This window comes from Mytilus californianus, unplaced genomic scaffold (assembly GCF_021869535.1).
Source record: "Mytilus californianus isolate M0D057914Y unplaced genomic scaffold, xbMytCali1.0.p SCAF_13, whole genome shotgun sequence".
In the NCBI taxonomy this organism is placed as follows: Eukaryota; Metazoa; Mollusca; class Bivalvia; order Mytilida; family Mytilidae; genus Mytilus; species Mytilus californianus.
Genome location: NW_026262615.1, coordinates 19,325,931 through 19,343,773, shown reverse-complemented (window position 1 = coordinate 19,343,773; position 17,843 = coordinate 19,325,931). Strand labels below are relative to the sequence as shown.

Genomic DNA, 17,843 nt, shown 5'->3' with positions numbered 1-17,843 from the left:
CGATGCCCTTTGAAGTAAGAGCTAACAAGACACGATTTGTCCGAGTAGCGTGATATGTTAATCCGTGAGCATACACGTTAACAATCCATCTAAACGTGTTATCATATCTCATTAACACGCTTCCGTCCTAGACAATTTAATCGTGTTAATGTATGATGCACATGACGTTGAACAGTCACCAATCCATCAAGGTACCATGACGCTGTAGCAGAATTTTTCTGGTTTGGTCCATATTGCATTTTCAATATATTTCATTTCGTGACATAACCAAGTACAGTGTTCTCCTGTTGTCTTTTGTTTCATTGGGCATTATTTACAAAACTTTCCCAAATTTCATACGTTTAATTGCAGTAGTTTATTAGATTTAATTTTTATTCATGCATAACTCTAACTTACAAAAAAAAAACAGGGAAAACTATAATAAAACCAACTAACATTTTATAGGCCAATGAACACGTTTCAAACAAACATAAATTTAATACTTATTTACATTTTCCAAATTAAAAAGGAGCTGAATGTCAAAAGTACCTTATGTTGCCTTGGTTACATCTATATGATTTGAATGGAAAGTTATACGTAAATGTATTTAAATATTTAAAAGTGAATTGGATATGAATTATACAATTAATACAATACTTTTGAAATTTGAAGAATAAGTCATACATGCTACATTAAATTATTTACATTTAATTAATCAATATTGAGAGTGTCACTTTAAACCAATGGATTACTTTCAGATTGGAAGAAAAAGACCAACGTTTTTAGGATCATGCAAATGATCCTGTAGAATGAATGATGACGCTATACATGAAACTGAATTAATCAAAAATTAGAACTTAATTCCATGTATTGACACAAGCTCAGTGGAAGATAAATTTTTAACGTAAAAGATCTTTTTTTACGGATCTAGTGAAAAAGATTGAAAAAGTATAATAAAACTATGCTCATTCTTTCAGTCACCTTTTTAGTTTATATTCAGCTTTAAGTTACTGCTTCCAAATGTCGAAGACAATCATACATTACCCGTGTAAAAAAAAAGACAAAAAGACCAACAACGGTCCACAATTACTACGCACAGAAAATTCAATATTAAGCAACCAAAGTTTCCGAACCCCAAAAAAAACCAGGACATCAATTTCTGTTCCATTATATTTTCTGCTTACTATCCTTTTGGATAGATGGATGGATGGATAGATGGCTGTTGAACTCCAGTTGCAAATAAAATGCATATTCAAGACGACATGGTAATTCGATATGAATATAAACCTTCCTTTGTACTAGACCGACACGCTAGGTCACAAGGCAACAGTCCGCAGGAACACATGTTACCTAACCCGGACAAATTATTCTGACTCCGAGCAGACCAGTATTTGATCGTACTCCCAAATAACGCGTGATTGGCGGAGAAGCAGCAAATACCAATTTTAAAGTCTTGCTATGATTTTGGATTGTACGTGCTGTTATCAGGATTCATAACACAAGAGAACACTTATAAGAATCTTGAAGTATTTAAAAGTACATGTATCATGGCAATTGGTATTGGCTAAAATAATATCGGGCTACCATTAAATTCGATCCGAACTTTTTCTTTGGATGGACTAAATCTAATTCTAATATGACGTGCTTCTTTTGCTTTGTAAACAACAGCGTGATAAAATTCTCGATATATCTTTACTTAGCGCAGACTCAGAGATGTATAATACTAAATCCATCAATTTGAAACACAACTTCAAAATAGTGATGAGAAACTGAATGGGTCTATGAATACCCACGCTACATCAATCTTTAAAGACCCAAATGTTGCAAAACACTTGTCCTACCTCCATGACAAATATGTTGTTGTCCACGCAGATAAAGCCCCAAACAACATCGTTTTTGTGTGTAAATCACATTACATAAACTGCTTGATAAATGAATTAGGTGTTGACGATTCACCTGGAAACTGAACATATACCCACACGACACTTACCAAAGAGAAGATCATGGATAATCATAGGTCTGTTCTATGTTCCTTTGGAATTTAGAACAAAGATGAAGAACTGGATCTTCCATCACTGTATTGGATACCTAAACTACATACATGTCCTTACAAACAAACGTTATATTGCTGGGTCTTCCAAGTGCTCCACGAAACCTTTTTCTAAATTATTAACATCAATTTTATCAGCAATCAAAGCCGGGCTTCAGAGTTGTGAAACTACATATTCTAGAGATGGTGTGAATCAAATGCTGATACTAAAAAATTCCAAAGATCTTTTAGTTTAGAGAACATACAATCTAAGACTATTTCTATTCTATTAAACCTGAACTGACATAATCAAGATGCTTGATTTCTTCATTTACAACCTATTTGTTACGTTTGGAGGACGTGTTTTTCAACAAACAATCGGAATTTCCATGGGAACCAACTGTGCCCCTCTTCTTTCCTACTTGTTCCTTTAGCAGTATCCTTTAACTTTTATTTCCGCTTTATATAGATGATGTTCTCTCACTAAATAATTCAAAATTTGATGACTATGTTGAACGCATCTATCTGTTGGCGTTTGTTTTTGTTGCAGTTCAGTGTTTCTGTTGTTCCGTTGTTTTCCACTTATAGTTGATGTGTTTCCCTCGGTTTTAGTTTGTAACCCGGATTTGTTTCGCTTAATCGATTTATGACTATTGAACAGTGGTATACTACTGTTGCCTTTCTTTATCTATCCCATCGAACTTGAGATAAAGGATACAACAGATACAGTCAAGTCTGTCTCATATCTTGACTTACATCTAGAAATTGATAATGAGGGTCGATTGGAAACAAAACGTTACGATAAAAGAGATGATTTCAGCTTCCAAATTGTGAACTTTCCATTTCTATGTAGCAACATTCCAGCAGCACCTGTATACGGAATATATATCTCCCAGTTGATACGATATTCCAGGGCTTGTATTTCCTATCATGATTTCCTTGATAGAGGGTTGCTGCTTACAAGGAAGCTATTAAACCAAGAAGTGGTGAAGTTGAAATCATCCATTCGTAAATTTTACGGACGCCATCAGTTGGTTGACCGTTATGGAATATCCGTTTCATAGATGATAGCGGATATGCTCCAAATGTCGTAACTACAATCCCGACCACTTTTCCCCGAATGTGACCTTCCGAATTAGACCTATTACCGGGTGTGTACTAACATGAGCAAGACGATGGGTGCCACATGTGGAGCAGGATCTGCTTTCCCTTCCGGAGCACCTGAGATCACCACCGGTTTTTGGTGGGGTTCGTGTTGCTCAGTCTTTTGTTTTCTATGTTGTGTTATGTGTACTATCGTTTGTCTGTAACTGGTCTTTTTCTTTTTTAGCCATGGCGTTGTCAGTTGATTTTCGACTAATGAGTTTGAATGTCCCTTTGATATCTTTCGCCTCTCTCTCATGTACATATTAATAGCTGTTACTATTTACCTCCCACGTAAATCCACATGTATCGTAATCTATGTGCAAAAACTATGTGGATTTTGTTGTGTTGAAATTGAAATTGAAAAAGAAACTACAGAACCGTTATTCCTATTCTAATGCATAACAAAAAGAATGAATGCATAAGATCTTAAAATATGTATAGAATTAAAATAAAATAAATTTCCGCGAAATTTCATGAATGATCTTGGCGCATTAACGTCATGTCAAAACATTGCGTCATACGAATGAAATGTCTTAAGCTGAAGATTATTCCGCTATGTGTACGCTCTAAATTACGATAATATTGCATTAAAATGGAGTTTTGAGGTAGGCGTTGTCTTATTTTCTATTCTATTTCATCATTAGTTACGACATGTCAACTGTGGATTTGACAGTAGATAGTAGGCAACGAAAAAAATGTTGGGTTAAGAATTATAAGGAAAGAACACATTTTTTCTAGTGGTATTTACGAAATAATTTATGCAAGCCTTAGATTTATTTGAAATTTGTAGCTTTTACCTCAGAGGGGGTAAAATAGAACAGCCATACACACGGCAATCTTGCCTTTGCTTCAGTTTTTCAAATTACCGTATTTGTCTTATAAGAATCGAAATAATTCATGCAAACCATAGATTTGTTGGAAATTTTTACATTGCCTGGGCCGTTATATTCGAATTTTATCTCAAGCTTTAGCGAGGGATAAAATTAACGAATATAACAGCCCAGGCCATGTGAAAATGATAACAAATCTATGGCTTGCATGAATTATTTCTTAATTTGACATCTAACAACGTGTATAAGAAAGGCCCCATGTCGACGTCTTCCGGTTGAAATATGAACTTTCAATCCAATCCATGATGTAGGGAGTAAGTCGTGCTATCTACTCGTTCAGGAACCTTAAAATAAAACTTTTCATGGCCCTGGTGAATTTTATTGCAAAACACAATGTGTGTCCCTATCAAAAACACCCTATGGTAGTCCAAATTTTCAACCCATACGCAGGTGGTATTACGATGTAGATTTTCCTCTGCCGTCCAAGATACCTAATTTTACTGTTCAAACATCCCACCTTATATTCGAGTCTTACTACTTTGCAAGGTCTATCAAATTTATTGTTAGTTTGTTCTCGTTCTGAATATGCCCGAAATATTTGCCACTAAACGTTAAGCAAACACCTGTCAATCAATCAATCATTCAATCAAACAAGCAGTCGTGTCAGAGTAAAAATAGAAAACTTGCAACTGTTTAGCACAGATGAGTCATTTTTTGTGGGGCTTACAATTTTCTTCCCCAGATAAATATTTTTTTCGACTTTAAACAAAACCACTCTATTTTTTCAATATCATTCAGGAAGAAGAAATGTTTTGGAAACTCTATATTACGTGTATTTGGCAAAATCTTTTGGAATTTTGGGTCATCAATGCTCCTCGACTTCGTACTTTATTTGCCCTTCGATTTTTTTTATTCGAGCTTGACTGGTGAGTCTTTGTAGATGAAAAAAGTAAAATCACAAAAATACTGAACTCCGAGGAAAATTCAATCGGAAAGTCCCTAATCACATGGTTATTTGAGTGATTGTAGAAAAAAAGCGCGTGTCGTACTAAATTGTAAAATTTTTCACAGGAAAAAAAATATGTTTCACTGCCTTTGTGAATTTGTTTGCCTTAACTTCACGAATAACGTCAATTTGCTTAAATATCCTTAAATTCAAAACAAACCTGATCTATTCCTAAATAAATGTTATGCAATTCGGTAGTTTTACTCGAATCTTTGAATCAGCTCTCTCGTCGTATCTGGTCATAAGTTTAGAGTGTTACTGTTATTTGAATCAGCTCTCTCGTCGTATCTGGTCATAAGTTTAGAGTGTTACTGTTATTTGAATCAGCTCTCTCGTCGTATTTGGTCATAAGTTTAGAGTGTAACTGTTATTTGAATCAGCTCTCTTGTCGTATCTGGTCATAAGTTTAGAGTGTTACTGTTATTTGAATCAGCTCTCTTGTCGTATCTGGTCATAAGTTTAGAGTGTTACTTTTATTTGAATCAGCTCTCTCGTCGTATTTGGTCATAAGTTTAGAGTGTTACTGTTATTTGAAAAAGTTGATTGGTTTGTGTTATACTTATTGATATTAGTGTAACAACATAGCTATACAAATATATGAAATGAAAATATTCATATAACAAAAACATCATTCAAACAGTTGACGTTTAACGCTGTTATTAATACCGCGCTGAAGTACTATTGATATAATTTTAAATAATGTTGTTATTTTGGGAATAAAAGGAACTGAAGGCTCTATAATGGATAATAAAAACATAAACCATCAGTAACAAGTTTGGATTTTCATAGTTAATTGCTATATTTTACTCTTTCTTGTCCGTTTCCTCATGAAATTTTTTTTCACCGTTTCGAGAAATATATATTTCGCCATTTAGTCTTCAAGTATTAAGATACATATTAATATGTATCTTATTCATGAGTGGAGATTTCTTTGTTTTTTGCTGCCATTTGCTAATGGTAAGTTTATTACATTATGATAAGATAAAGTTGAATGAAAAAAATATTACAGTATTGATTTTTACTTTCATTAAAATAATAACAACCATCATCATAACCATAAAAATAATGATTGTGATAATCATAAAAATAATGAAATAGAATAAAAATATTCTAGTAAACAATCCAATCATGACAATTAAAAGAATAATCATACATGCTATTACATTACACCGACCCCCTCATAGAAAATGTTGATACAAAAAACATTTATGTCTGCATCATGAGATGCGCAATGATACTGACCACGTGATCGCTAAAACCCCCATGGTTTAAGACCGTACATTTTACAATAATTATGACTTCTGATAATTTGAGATTTGCTTGACCAACTTTGGAAACGCTTATAACATTTTGAATATTTCCTAAAATTACTTTTAATTTCAATGCGAACGGATGATATTTAATACTTTATGCTTAAACACTTCCTTTCTATTTAATTTATTTTGTGCAGCACTGAGTGTCAGCCTCAATGGAGGACAAACAACAACAACCATATCTGAAGATACCACAGACGAAAAGCAGCTTACATTGATCATAGTAACAGGGGTTACAGCAGGCCAGACCGTATCGTGTGACTTAAATCCTTCTCAAACGGAATTCTGGGTAAAATTGGATCCCGCCTCTGGACGTAAGTTAAAAAAAAAGGTAATGCGTGAACTTTAATAAAATGCTGAAAGGAAACAGAATTAAAAAAAAAAACACTTAATATAATAAATTATGAAATATAGCACATACTAATTGTAACTCATACCAATGATTGCATACATGTATGAGTTAAAATAAGCAAAGAATGTTCAATAGGAATCATTCACGACTTTTCACGCGTGGCGGCGCTGCGGTTCCATAAGTGGTTACTTGAACGCTTCAATCACGTAAAACGCTTGCATCTGTATTTACAACGTAAACAATGGCATCCGATGATTACAATACCTGGTCTGTTCCAGAACTCACGTTACGTGGAGCTGTCACAAGAGACAGAAATATAGATCTTATAGAAAGGTAAACGATGTATTTAAAAAAATATTGAGATTTCTTCTATTATAAGCGGAAACGCCGCTACAGTACATTGCCAAAAAGCTTTCGTCACCTACATTTTTGGGCTATATATTTCATATAAAAAGACGTTTATTTGAGGCATTTATATATGGTTGTATTTTTACAAATAATGTGTTGAAAAACGCTGAATTGTATATGAAGAGTATTTGTTTGTTTTGTCATAGCTCTGTCATCTGTCAATGTCTGTTGTTTTTATTTTCTCCTGATGTGAACACATATACTATTCTTTACAATTTAATTTGGTTGAAATATAAATATATAGGAAGATTGTTTATAATAGACAATAATATTTATGTTTATCTCAGAAGAAAATGAAAATAAACAAATAATTAATCTCGTACCAAGTTGCATAAAATCAAATCAGAAATGTCCCCTAAATAATCTTTTGAAATGCAATTTTATATGAAATATTTATTGTGAAATACCAAGTGACAAGTACATGTACCCCAAGTTAGAAAAAAGCAAAATAACAACCCCACTGAACATATAAATAGTCATGAATATATAATTAAACTTTCTAGGATACATTTAAATGATTTTGTATAATAATAATTAAAAATAGGGGTTCTATACAGATATTATCTGTTGGCCATGAAATGTGATACAGACCATGCAGACTGGGCAAGGGAAAATTAAATTTAACTTGTTATATACTGGGACTATTATACTAATAGTCTATTAGTCCCAGTTTTATATAAACAATTTATTACTTTTGAAAATGGGACAATTGCACAAGGAAAGTATTAAATCCTCCCAATACCACTTTTAAACAAGACATGATTCTACATTTTTAAGCTTTAAATCTTTTAATATGTCTCAGCTTCATCAACTTAAAAAAAAGACACTGTAAAAAAATATAAAGGCCCTTCTCTGCAAACTTTTTATATATAACATGATGGGGTCAAATTTGGAAATTTTAAAAGATATGTACATCTATAATGAAGTTTTATTTGCAATTCAAGTTCAAACAAGGAATTATTTAAATATATGGAATAATTTCAAATTCTGCAAAATTTATTAGAACATAATTATGAAAACTAACCCAACTAAATATTTTTTAAACTTAAAAATGTGGTCCCTATACATATAGTTCTACGTCCTTTTTGAATCCTATCTGTGCTTGGCAGATAATCTTATAAGATTCTAAATAGTTTTCTAAACTATTATACTCTAGAAAAAAATGTTCCTAAACTAGTAAAAAGGGTTATACCTCTGTTGTTTGAAGGGCTATTAAAACATCTTCCTTTGAATATGGGTTAAATAAATTTTCTCTCCAATAAGAACTTCTTGCTAGAGAGAAAATTTTATTAATTTTTAAGAAAAAAGTAATGTTTTATAATTTTATATACATATCATGCCCAACATTCAGCATACAAGAATTTTTCAAAATTTCATTAGTTATACCATTTAATCCACATGATATCTTGTTTTTCAAATATTTCATGGCAAGCAGAATTTAATCTATGTAATAGTACTTTAAAAAATCTTTACCTACATGTTTTAAAAAAATTCAAACCATTCCTTAGCTTGTTTAATTAAACTTTGGCTGGAACATGCATTAAATATTTGTCACTGGACATTAAGATTCCAACAATCAATCAGTATATTTGAACTTGAATCATTGATTTCTTTCCTTTTTGTCTTGCCTTGACAGAGTCCAAAAGCAAGACATAGCATATATTAGGTATGCTGTTTTCAGCGTCATCAACAATGTATTAGTTAGTAAAGTAATATAAAATAGTGAAATATTGCAGACATTTTCTACTGGTAGATATTTGTAACCATGAAAGACAATATATTCATTATACAGTTTTCATGATTAATCGCACAGGCACTTGTCTCAAAAAAAAATTTCCTATATAATACCTTAATATAACACGTGTTATAGGAAATTTTTTTCTGAGACAAGTGCCTGTGATTAATCGCTAGCCCTTCAAGGCCAGGCCTGATATATTTTTTGTAAGTATAGATAATTGTTAATGTGTCAATCCTAGTCAGGAGCCTTTAATTTAGTAGTTATAGTTGGTTAATTTCTGATATATATACATATATATTTGTTTTTTTATTGTCTTATTTTATAATTTAAAATCAAGCAATTAGTTTTCTTGTTTGAATTTTCTTTCATTTTTGAATGTTGTGACCTTTGTAGCTGACTAGTACTATGTGATTTTTTCTTGACTGTATTTTATTTAATATTTTGACTTTTTTTTATCTTTTGTAGAATCAATTAGAAGAGCCAAAATTTATAAGCTTAGATTCAAAACATTCTGGAGGAGCAGATTGTGTGAAGGTATTTATCCTTTTATAGCCTCAATCTATATTACAAAAATGTATTTGTGTTAAAATATACAATTACCATTAAGACAGTTGATTTTTTGTAAGACCAAATAAAGGTTACAGGTCCTAATCTCAGTTGGGAAAATGGTACTGTACAGTTTTATTTTAGTACTGGTGAACTCTACCGTTACAAACTCGTATGATAATAATACACCTGAAACTCCACAGATGTACATGTATATCTTCCGAATCCAGCCACACTGATTAGATGTCGCTTTTCAATATAAATTTTTATGAAACCAGACTGGATTAAAATAAAATTTTCATGTGTAATTTGATGAAATTTAAATTATCTCCACTAGTTTACTCACTAAACAACAGGACTAATCTGTTAACATTTTCTTTACAGAAGCCAGCAGAAGTCAAAAGAAATAAAAAGAATGGAACAAAAGAAAAATTGAAAAAGAACAGTGAAATGACAAAATTAAATAAAAACTTTGCATTTCTTATTGTTGTTATCTTGTGTATTGTTGACCAAGACAGCAAAGAAAACCATCGAAAAGCTGTTCAGACAGAAAATGACAGATGCTACACATGATCAAACAAGAGATAAAAAAACACTTCTAAGAAAAAATTTGTTCAATGCTGGACCAAATGAAATGCATGAGGATATTTATAATCTGAAATAAAATGCTTTGCTGAGCGCAGCCTGATACGACCGCAGAGGTCGAACCCTATACAGTTGGGGCAAATTTGGACACAATATTCAAGCTTGATACTGTCTGAATTTGGATTGTAATCAAATTTTTGACATAATATAGGTTTCTGACACAAAATAAATGTGGTCAAAGATCTTATAAATCCATTGCGCAATACTGTTCAATTGAAGATTTCTTCTTGAAACTTTTCAAAACTTCGAAATTTTAAAAATTTTGAAAAAAAAATATGAATCCCTTAAAAAAAAAATTGTGAACCCCCCCCCCCCTCAACTTTTTGACCCCCCCCCCCCCCTTGGAGCAATAACCCCAAAACTCAATCCCAGCCTTTCCTTTGTAGTATAATTTCAGAGAGATCCATACACTTACACACAAGTTATTGTCTGGAAACTAGAAAAATGCTTGTTTTTGGCCCCTAATTCCTACATGTTTGGGGCAATTAACCCCAAACTCAATCCCAGCCTTCCCTTTGTTATATGGAACCTTGTGGTACAATGTCAGAGAGATCCATACTTACACACAAGTTATTGTCTGGAAACTAGAAAAATGCTTGTTTTTGGCCCCTTTTTGGCCCTTAATTCCTAAACTGTTGGCCCTATAACCCCTAAAATGAATCCCAACCTTCTACTTGTAGTATTAAACTTTGTGGTACAATTTCAGAGCAGTCGATATACTTATACACAAGTTATTGTCCTGAAACTAGAAAAATGCTTGTTTTGGGCCCCTTTTTGGGCCCCAAATTCCTAAACGGTTGGGACCATCATCCCCAAAATCAATCCCAACCTTCATTTTGTGGTATTAAACCTTCTTAAAAAATTTCATAAAGATCAATTCACTTAAACTAAAGTTATTGTCCGGAAACCAATGTGTCTTCGGACGACGACGACATCATACGATCCCAAAAAAAATGTTGCGGTCGTATAAAAATTAATACCTCTATGTAAGTGAAACAAATTATGCGGTATGGGCTTTGCTCATTGTTGAAGGCTGTACGGTGACCTATAGTTGTAATTATTTCTGTGTCATTTGGTCTCTTGTGGAGAGTTGTCTCATTGGCAATCATACCACATCTTCTTTTTCATATGTGTTCAGTGCAAAATACAAAAAAATGGACTATTCAATAAAATTGATATCTAAGACAGGAAATATTGGGGTTTGTCAATGAGACATTACCCGACAAAAATAGACAACATATATATAGATTAAACAGGCATCAACAGCATGCAGACAAATGTAAAAGGAGATGTGGGGTAAAGATCAGTATGACGGCAGTTGTTTTCTCAAATGTGGATTCAGGATTTTGAATCTAGATAAAGTGACCCCCCCCCCCCCACTCCACTCTGAAGCAACTGTATTAAAACAAAGTCAATGTAGGACTTTCTTTGAGATATTATTGTGTCTGGGAGACACAATTGATGCCCCCGTAGATGCAAGGTGTTATTTTAAAATAACTATAACATTTAACCGCTTATACCCCAAAAATGACAAAGTTCAACTATCTCCCAAAAGGGCAAATATCAATAAAAATGAAAAACATAACCACATGCACATCTTCAATATATGTACAAACAGACAGCAAAGTGAAAACTTCCTAGGACTCTAACTGTAGGAGGAGTTGTGCTGGATAACTATATACCCATAATGGGACGAACGGACAGACAGAAGGACAGACAGGGGTAAAATAATATGCCCCCAACTTTCAGTTGCGGGGCATTAAAAGGGGTCATCAGGCCCCAAACTAGACAAAGTTTTGAGAGTAATAAAAAAATCTGGATTTACCATAAATGTAGCTCCATAAGGGCCATAAAGGGGGGACCCAGGCACCCCACTCCTAAATCTGTCTCTGATATTAAACATTGTTTATATGTTTCTGAATATTTTATAAAAAGACTTGAGAGATTATGTTAGAAAACATTTTTATAATGATATTTCGAATAACATTTAAATGATTTTTTAATGATTTTTTGAGAATATGAAGATTATTAAAACATTTTGTTAAAACATATTTTTTGAACTTTTTCAAAACATTTTATCCTGCAGAAATGAATTTTTTAAAAATGTTTCAGGGATATTTGATTGACAAACACATTCAAATCATTTATAAGACATTTTACAAAAATTGTTGTCAAAATTCAGTAACATTTTAATGATGTTTTAAAAGTATCATGAAAATGTTTTGAAAATATTTTTAACGCCATACATTTGTGCATGATTTTGATATTTTTCTACAATATTTTTTCAACATTTTTCTATTTTTTTGGGTGCTAACTGGGAAAGCAGTGGTGAAACAGCACCACATTAGAACAAATAATAAAATCAATTGCATGTAAATCCATTTCATCTTTTATGCATATTTATTTACAATGTATTTTTATGAAATTAGAAAGAACACAGCAAACACAGATAATTCTGGAACCAAGTTGAATTAGAAGTTTCCACATGGAATTACATGTTTCAGATTGTTTATTCCCCTGCCACAGTGGAGGAGGGGCATTAAGTTTTACCCTTGTGTAACTTTTAGACAATACAAGGACTCTTTTAATGTGAATTCGGTTGGACGACACTTTTCTATCACAAACTACTTTCTTCTGATCTAGTTGGAATTTCCCTTTCAGAAAAGTTTGTGTGTTAATATAAGGAACTGTCTTGGCTAGTAAATAAATCCTGTTCCATAATTCCACTATTTGCCATTTGTTGTCACCTTTGTAAAATTTTTTTTTACATCTGGTTCTGACAGAAGTATTGATCCTCGCACTTGCAGCCACTTGGATTTTAACCATGAATTCATTTCAAACATAAACCAGATGTATCCCATTCATCACTTCATGGTTGGGTAAAAAGTCAGTTATCCATGATGGCTTCTGAAATATTAAAACAGGAAAACACAAAGCATCATGTTATTTAATAAACTGCAGGTTCAGAATTTTTTTCTTATCATTCATAAAGGACAAGCGTTTAATGCAGGGATGTGTGTGATGTTTTTTTCTAACAAAAATACTCTTGATTTCCAACTTTGAAGAATTAAAAAAAATTGTTCTGACAGCTTTTGCCATAAGTTTAATGTAAAGTCCTTAGCAAATTCAGACTTTAGGGAGCTACCATTTGATTTTTATGGGCGGAGCTAGGATGAAAAATTTTGTCCTGCCTATTTATTTTTCCCTCTATTCGGTCCTGCCTTTTTATTTTGCACTCTATTCGGTCCTGCCTTTTTTTTTTTTACTTTATCCTGACTTTTTTTTAGATAAATTGTCATCCTGCCTTTTTTTTTTGGCAAATAATCTTATCCTGCCTTTTTTTTTACTCAAAACTCCTGTCCCTCTTATTTTTTTCAAATTTCATCCTAGCCCCCCCATAAAAATCAAATGGTAGCTCCCTTATTGCGACAAACAAATAGAAAAATTATGCTCATATGTACCATGGTTTTTTTTAGAATGCAATATAGGGATTGTCATATTTCCCAATACATGTAGTTCTCTTCCTTTCATGCATTGTTTTGTCAGGGAAATATATTTCAATTGCTATAATTAAGTGTACAACATAATTATTATTTCTTATTTACAATGCAAACAAAGGTAAAAGGGTGAAAAAATGTGAAGACTAGGAAAAAACTTACAAAGTGTGAGGGTATATTTGAAGAATAAAATACATCCCTGTGTCATTCCCCTATTTTAATAAATAATAACCTGTCAAATTATTGGGCTGTTTAATCGAGAAAAAATAAAACAAAGAGGTTAAATACTGTACTAAATATAAGAAAAATATAAATACATAATAACCTAATCCTGTTGTTATATAATCTCCTGGCATGACATGGTTAACAGCTGGTTATGGCAAACTTGGTCGAATATTTTCCGCCGGGTTTCCCTAGATATTTTTGATGGGTGGATCAACTCTCTTGATGCCTTCTCTCCATTTTAAAAGAATTTCATGGTCTTTTGGGAATCTGTGGTCCCCCTTCAGAATAATTGCAGCCGGGGACACAACAATTTTGGAGCTTAGTTTGGTGAAATTAGCGAGTGTCGATTGTGGTTACTAATGTAAACATGTGCAACGTAATGCGATTCAAGCGTCAAATTGATTAAAACGTTTCCGACAACCACTTATGGAACACCAGCGACGTCTACAGGAAGAAATATTACGAATGATCCCTATTGATTGAAGCTGTTTCTTAACTAAGTACGAATAACTAAGAACTGCATGTAGTTGCATAAATAGCGTTTGATTCGAAATGATGACGTTTCTTACTATTGATAATTATGATACAAAAGCTCATCAATGATACCAGACTTATAATTTTGAACGCTAGACGCACGTTTCGGCTACAAAAGGCTCATCAGTGACGCTAGAATACGAAATGTTGATCATGTGAGCTAGCATAGCATATGTCCGTCAGGTGGGGACGTTAAATCCGAGGTCCCGTTTTCAGGGAGTACCACGCTCTTTGCACGTTAAAGATCCTTCTCAACAAGCTCTTTTTGAGTGGTCAATAAGTGATGATTGTTTGGCAAAATTATTTCATACTGGTTTTGGCTTTGTATATTTTTCTGTGGTTAATAATTTAACTATTTGGTAATTTGGTTTTCATGGTCTAACGTTTGTCTAAAATCTGTTAGTATTCATACTTTGATGAGTTGAGCCTTTTTTCAATTAATGTTTTATAGTGTGTCCTTTTATGTCGTATTGTTACACCACTGTCTCAGGTAAGGGTGAAGGTTTGCGCCAGATAAAACGTTCAAACCCGCTGCATTTGTTTGCACCTGTCCTATAGTCAGGAACCTGATGTTAAGTGGTTGTCGTTTGTTGATGTGGTTCATAAGTGTTTCTCGTTTCTCGTTTTTTTATATAGATTAGACCGTTGGTTTTCCTGTTTGAATGGTTTTACACTAGTCATTTTTGGGGCCCTTTGCTGTTCGGTGTGAGCCAATGCTCCGTGTTGAAGGCTGTACTTTGACCTATAATGGTGTACTTTTACAAATTGTGACTTGGATGGAGAGTTGTCTCATTGGCACTCATACCACATCTTCTTATATCTATTGTAAATCCGACCCTGTCTGTCGGTCTGGTTCAAATCAGAGTATATTGCTGTAACGTGTTTTCGCATGTATGTAATATTTTCCACTGGATGTTAAATTTCCGTTATTAAGTCATCAAATTAGGAAAATAAGGTAACATAAAAGAACAGGGGAGAATAATTTACGAATAAATTAATGAATAAATTAAAGATTAACTAAGGAATTCAGTTGATGAGGCATCTGTATAACATTCCGAGAGAGAGGTAAAAGCATTCTCTCTTCAAACTACAAAAAACGCACAATGCATACTTTCAATTGAGAGACTTTCTAATGTATGAGTTAAACTCATAATGTATAATGTAAATTACAGAGTATGGAGTTTACTTGACAGCAATGCCGAACCTCGATTTCGACACAACATCAATGTATAGTCTCGTTGTGGAATGTACAGACGGAGTCAGCACAACACAAGAAACCTTCACAGTAAACATTGATAAAAACAAGTATCCAACCATATCAAACCTATATAGTAAGTTAATATCGGAGGCAATATTAAATTTTAATGCATGACAGTTTAACTTAGTTCACTGTTAAGATATTAGGCGCAAATGACTTACGTAGAGATTTATAGATATACAGACCATTTACTATGATACAGAGTTAGAAATTGCTCAAATATTATAGAATTTGATTAATGTACAAAATGTACTGCATTAGACCTAACATCTTAAATCTACAGTTCAGTCTTCTTTCTATAAGAATTTTCAAAATATACAATACGAAGATTTTTGTAAAACCAATTCTGCATTGGTGATTTAAAAGTGAAAAACACGAAAAAAAGATTTTTGAGTTTATAACCATAGTTATGATGTCAATAATAGTACAATCGAAAAATAAATCAGAACACTTTTTATTTCAAAAAATATTCTTACAGACTACACCACTTTGTCCACTGCAAATACGCCGACTGGTACCGTGGTGTTCTCAGTGTTAGCCTTGGATCCAGAAAATGATCAACTAACATTTGGAATGGTCTGTTATGTGCTAAGCTCTTCAGCTACATGTCCATTTGAAATTTTTGACTGTAAGTTTTTTGTCGTAAATATGGAATCTTTTCTGCAAAGCGCAAATTACCTAATATAGCGTACCGGAAACGTGATTTCTTTGTAAATTCGACAGTTTTTTTTTCTAAGTTTTATATTATGCTGAAACGTTTTTTGCGTTTGTTTTTTTTTTTAGGGGTTGGAAAGGGGGGGGGGGGGGGGGTAAATAGAGTAAAAAAAACGCTTATCGTATTTTCCGGATGATTGTGTTTTTGTTTTATACAGAATGTGTATGCCATCTTATTATCAAATCATTAATATACGGAAAATGAAAATAACACTTTATCAATTGGGTACGTCCAAACGGATTTCATGCTTTTATCTTCTTCAGGAACATTTAAACACAAAAACGTTGAAAGCAAAGGATGCATAATTACATGAACACGTGAGGAGCTTCTTGACAACAATGACCATAAAAAGAATAGCCAAATTCATCTGTCAAATTCGCTTGAGCTGTTTATTAAAACTGTAATTTTCAGTACAAAATACCGTTTAAACATAAAATGCATAATCTGATTGTTTTCCATTCTTTTGATGTGTTTGAGCTTTTGATTTTGCCATTTGATAAGGGACTTTCCGATTTGAATTCTCTTGGAGTTCGGTATTTTTGTTATTTTACTTTTTAAATACTAAATAAAAGATAAATCCATCTACAAACAGCCAATGATCTTTAAAATATGCTTATTTATTGTTTTTTATTTTATATAATTTTGGTTGTAGCCGGAGAAGTTCTATCTACAAGCGATTTCCTAGATTATGATGTTGGGACTTACGACTTAAGAATATCAGTAACCGATAGTCACAATAATATGATAGGACCTTACTCGTTGACTGTAACTATCACTGGTTTGTATTCCTTCGATTTACATGTAACTATCATTATATATAATTGGTTATCAAAACTAAAAATTAGGTATAATCTTCAACGTGGCGAGAATTAAACATGATTTTTTTCTTACCGCTTTGAATCAGCAGATTTTCAATTTCATTGTAAAATATTCCTGTTTAAACAGTTAATTTTTACAGTTTTTCATTCTTTTCACCGTTAAATGATTACATTTAAAACGATGCAAAAAGCACTGAAGAAAATTTGAAAATTACACGCGGCGTTGAAAGCTACATACGGTTGTTTTCATATACTAGTACTGAATCAGATATATTGTTTATGTAGAAATATGCCATATAATTATGTTGTTTGTTTTAAGTACATGTTTGTCTTGGTATCTATATAGGTTTAAATACAATACCTGTAATCGACGACAACATTTTGTCATACATACCAGTTGTGTTGGAGAACAGTCCGTTAGGATCATCTGTATACCAAGTTACCATTACTGACCCGGATGTTGAAGACGTACACACATATTCAGCAACGTTTACACCATCTATTGCTTCCAACTATTTCTCCTTCGATTCCTCTAGTAAGCTTTTGATATTGTTGTTCAACTGTTATTACATTCCTTCCATTTTTGAAGCAGGTACTTTTTTAAGAACAGAGGAGATAACATAAGATTGAAGATCCAGGGCCTGTTCGATTGTTAAAGACAAACTTTTGACTCCAAATATAAAAAAAAAACAAATTGAACGGACTTAGAACTCCTAGTCACGGGCCCCCGGTTGTTTACTATTGAATACGGGTTCCTTATATAGGACTTGTCATCCCGAGTACATTACCCAGAGTTCAGTTGCA

At 32.9% G+C, this 17,843-nt stretch overlaps 2 long non-coding RNA genes across 2 annotated transcripts; both read left to right on the top strand.

Moving 5' to 3' along the window:
- Nucleotides 1-6,447: 6,447 nt before the first annotated feature.
- On the top strand, nucleotides 6,448-16,139 carry LOC127723329 (uncharacterized). Its single transcript, XR_007991998.1, has 3 exons — nucleotides 6,448-6,617; nucleotides 15,421-15,579; nucleotides 15,985-16,139. It is a non-coding gene; the product is annotated as an uncharacterized LOC127723329 (long non-coding RNA).
- Nucleotides 6,784-9,806, top strand: LOC127723328 (uncharacterized). Its single transcript, XR_007991997.1, has 3 exons — nucleotides 6,784-6,988; nucleotides 9,267-9,335; nucleotides 9,732-9,806. It is a non-coding gene; the product is annotated as an uncharacterized LOC127723328 (long non-coding RNA).
- Nucleotides 16,140-17,843: the final 1,704 nt, after the last annotated feature.